Source organism: Hordeum vulgare, chromosome 1H (genome assembly GCF_904849725.1).
Source record: "Hordeum vulgare subsp. vulgare chromosome 1H, MorexV3_pseudomolecules_assembly, whole genome shotgun sequence".
Taxonomy (NCBI): Eukaryota; Viridiplantae; Streptophyta; class Magnoliopsida; order Poales; family Poaceae; genus Hordeum; species Hordeum vulgare.
In genome coordinates, this window is record NC_058518.1 from 402,525,788 (window position 1) to 402,530,231 (window position 4,444).

Sequence of the window (4,444 nt, forward strand, 5' to 3'; positions counted from 1 at the left end):
CCACAAGCTACATCAGAGTCACATCAGTACAATACATGAACATCATGAATAAGAGCAGGGTCCGACTACGAACGAAAACAAACGGTAAAAGAAGAACGACGTCCATCCTTGCTTTCCCAGGCTGTCGGCCTGGAACCCATCCTAGATCGATGAAGAAGAAGAAGAAGAAACAACTCCAAATGAACAATCAACGCGCTCGCGTCACATAACCTTTACCTGTACCTGCGACTAGTGTTGTAGTAATCTGTGAGCCACAGGGGACTCAGCAATCTCATTTCCAAAGGTATCAAGACTAGCAAAGCTTAGTGGGTGAGGCATCGTTAAGTGGTGAGGTTGCAGCAGCGGCTAAGCATATATTTGGTGGCTAAACTTATGAGTACAAGAAATAAGAGGGGGAAGATCTATGCATAGCGGACGTGAACTACGGTTGATCAAATGAATGATCCTGAACACCTACCTACGTCAGACATAACCCCACCGTGTCCTCGATCGGAGAAAGAGCTCACGAAAGAGACAGTCACGGTTACGGACACGGTTGGCATATTTGAATTAAGTTTACTTCAAGTTATCTAGAACCATTGTTAAACAAAGTCTCCACATTGCCACATAACCGCGGGCACGGCTTTCCGAAAAGATTTAACCCTGCAGGGGTGCTTCAACTAGTCCATCCCAAATTATCACAAACCGCATAGAAATCCTCAATCACGAAGCTCGCGATCTCGTCGGATTCCCTAGTGGAAATCCTCAACTCTGAGATTACCCAAAGCATCGCCGGAATCTCGATGCACAAGATATCTCGTCAAAGGTAAAAAGAATCCAGCAAGGCCGCCTGACGTGTCGACGATCCCGATAGGAGCCGCGTATCTCGTTCTCAGGACACAACGGATAAGCACAGCGTATGGTGGCCTGATAGAAATCTCCTGAGTTGCCTCGGGTTGGCCCCGCAAACGGCTCTAGTGTTGGACCAACACCATCAGCACTGGCCCCCCTGTATTATGTAAAATTACTCCTCGGGTTCATGACGCCCTATGCTTTCAGTATTAACAAAATTATTATGTTGGGCAAATAGTACCAATGTTGGGCCTTGCCAGACCAGCTTTAATCTAAAACGAATTATCAAGGGGGTCCCCATAAGAACCCCGATCGTGTTAGGAGCGCTCGTTTATGGAACATAACACCGGTAGCCGAAACTAAGGGGGCAAAGGTGGAACAAAACACTAGGCTAGAAAGGCCGAGCCTTCCACCTTTTACCAAGCATATAGGTGCATTAAATTAAATAGCATTAATATAGTGATATGACAAGGAACCCATGTTTTCACATGGAAGCAACTACACCTGCAACTAGCAACGCTAACAACATGGTTAAGAAAGCAGTAACATAGCCAATCAGTGGTTTGCTAGGTCGAACAGGTTGAAGGTTATCATGGCATTGTTGAGAGGTTGATATTTAACATGTGGTAGGCAACGAAACATAAACGGTAGAAACGGTAAAACTAGCATGGCAATGATAGTAGTGGTATCTGGGGAAATGGTCATCTCGCCTGAGATCCCGCTTAGAAGAAGAACAACTCCGTGAAGCAGACGAACCAACGTAGTCGAACGGGTCCTCACATTCCGACACGCTTGCGGAACTCTATCGAGACGGAGCAAACCGGAAACAAACATCAACACAAATATTCACCACACGATGCACAACATGATGCACAACCTACTATGATGCATGATCAGTTCAATAATGCAAGGCACGGCATGGCAATTCACCTCACGCAAACACTACACATTAAGTGAAGGTCGATATGCAACGAGTTGCATAGCGACGAAACTCCACGTTTAACAATTTAGTTCACTCCCGTTTATTTACACGGTAATATTAAATTGTTGTTAACATGGCAAGGGGTGAAGCGGTGATCCTACATGTCCTCCTAGTCGGATAACACGCAGAACATAGAACGGAGCTACGGCACAAGAGGCATGCAACAGAAGATAGATGCCATGAATGTGACATGCATGCAAGTTCACAACAACACGGGCAAGAAGAGAAAATAAGCATGTGTCGCCACGGCGAGCGAGAGGGAACCATGGCGGCAAGACGGAAACGAAGCCACGACAACATTCCTATCCCGATAACTCGTCGAGATATCGTGCCAACGTATAGGAAGTGTGTGCGGGAACGCTAAATAAAGATGGGGTGATCCCGCTACCGGGTTCCCATGTGTCGAGGGCACGACGAAAGAGAGACAACGTGCAACGGGCAAACATACCGCGCAAACATACGGTAAAACTCATACATCATATGTGTTCGGTACACGACACGTTCCAACGGTATACCTTCGAAGCGTGCGAATCGGAGGGGTTCGGTTCGGTGCGGAATGAACTTAGGTCGTCGTGGTCGTCGTGGAAGTCGTGGACGTCGAGGTACACGGGTCTCGTCGACGGTAGTCGTTCTCTTGTCTTCGTGGCACGTATCTTCGGCGTCGGTAGTCGAACACGGTTCCGGGGGTCGTCGAGGACGTCGTGGTATTCGGCGGCCTTGTCGACGATCCACGGTGGCGGGGATGGAGCACGCGGTCTTCGGCGACGGTAAAACGCAATACCGGCGCCAGCAACTAACACAAGCTACGTCAAGGCAAGCAGCAACAATCTACAGCGAGCTAGGAGCTGAGCAAAGCAACTAGCCTAGCATGCAAACAACAAACAACACCTAGCAACTTATAGCAGCAGCTAACACTACTAGCTAGCAGCAACATCACATGCAAGCAGCAGCTCGGTAGCAGCAACTAACCTAGCAGCAAGCAAAAACGGCAAGCAAGCACATCAGACAACAGAGCAGCGGCAACACCTACAGCAACAGCACTACGCAACAACAGCAAGCAGGGCAGGCAGCGAGCAAGCATCATCCACGACAAGGTAAAGCGGCAGTAGCAACAAGCAACGGACACAGCGGCAGGCAGCGCAGCACATCCGCTAAAGCAATAGCAAGTAGCAGCGGCATGCAGGTTACGCAGCAGCAAGCAAGCAACAAGGTGCCGGCAAGCAACGGCGAGCATCAGCCTCGGCAGGGAACGGCAGGGGTGGAGGCAGGCGGCTCGGGAGGACGTGCAGGCAGGCGCGTCTAGGGAGGCGAGCGCGGCGGCCAGGAATCACGCGGTGGCGGAAGCACAGGCTGACGGAGGCGAGCATGGCGGCGCACGGGAGGTGGGGGAGACGGTGGCCATGGCGGGGAACGAGGCAAGGCCAAGGCGAGGGGCGTCGAGGCCGAGGATGAGGCCATGGCGGCGCTGGGCGGCGACCACGGGAGCCCAGGGCGGCGCGGGGGGGCGCAGCACAGTGGGGCGGCGAGGACGGGAGCCAGGGCGACGTCGAGCACCGGCGAGCATGGCGACGACCTAGGGGACGGAGGCAACGGGAATCGGGGGAGAGGGAGATGCACGGGATCGGGAGGAGGAAGGAACGGGGGGAGGAGATGGGGCTCGGGACGAGGGAGGCTGCACGAGGAGGAGATGGGGAACGAGGAGAGGAGGAGATGGCTCGCTAGGGCTGGGGAGGGCTTGTTGGGCCTTGTCGGCTGGGCCTTGGCCGGCTTGGGCGGGCTCCTCCTCTTAATCTTTTGATTTCTTTAAAAAAAGCAAACTCACTCAAACCAAAAGGATTAAACAAAATAAAAATAAATGCTTTTGACTTGTTGAAAAAAATATAACTCCCATATAAAATAGTTTGGGCACTTTTGGCGAATAAAACTAAAACCTTTTTGAAGAATAAAATAAAACCCTTTTATAAATAAAATGGGTCTCTAGGTTTCAAATAAAACAAAAGGAGAAGTAAAAGAAAAACCCGAGGGGTTGCCTCCACATTTAATAAAAGGTGTTTTTAAAAGAAGACGGACCTCTTTTTTTAAATAGGGGTTAAAACGGAAACTTTAGCAAAACCACAAAAAATGAAATAAGAGGGGAGAGAAGGTTTTAGGTCCGCGGTGTAACATGGTTTAAAGCGGCTCTGTTGCACCCACTCTCATCATGCCAACAAACAATGCCACACTCACAAAGCACTCACACCCAACAACACGGAGCAACAAGCAACACCGACAAAACACAGTTGACATGATGCCATGCATGATGCCATGATGCAAACTAAATGATGATGCAACCAACAAAATAAAATAACCACACGACGGAAACGGAAATAAAGGGAAATCTTCTCGGGCGTCGGCACCGGACTGTCACAATACGGATACCGACGATTGAATCTCGGGCAAGTATCATACCGATAGACAAAGGGAATTGCATACGGGATTGAGTGAATCCTTGACATCGTGGTTCATCCGATGAGATCATCGTGGAACATGTGGGAGCCAACATGGGTATCCAGATCCCATTGTTGGTTATTGGCCAGAGAGGTGTCTCGGTCATGTCTGCATGGTTCCCGAACCCGTAGGGTCTACACACTT